Source organism: Pygoscelis adeliae, unplaced genomic scaffold (assembly GCF_000699105.1).
Source record: "Pygoscelis adeliae isolate BGI_AS28 unplaced genomic scaffold, ASM69910v1 Scaffold320, whole genome shotgun sequence".
NCBI classification, from domain to species: Eukaryota; Metazoa; Chordata; class Aves; order Sphenisciformes; family Spheniscidae; genus Pygoscelis; species Pygoscelis adeliae.
This window is the reverse complement of record NW_008823967.1, coordinates 595,152-595,367: the sequence shown is the minus strand read 5'-3', so window position 1 is coordinate 595,367 and position 216 is coordinate 595,152.

The window sequence follows — 216 nt, the reverse complement described above, 5'->3', positions numbered from 1 at the left end:
TGGAGTACTGCGTCCAGCTCTGGAGCCCTCAGCATAAGAAAGACACGGACCTATTGGAACAGGTCCAGAGGAGGGCCACGAAAATGATCAGGGGGATGGAACACCTCTCCTATGATGGAAGGCTGAGAGAGTTTCAGCCTAGAGAAGAGAAGGCTTTGGGGAGACCTTATTGCAGCCTATCAGTCCTTAAAGGGGGCTTAGAAAAAAGATGAAGGC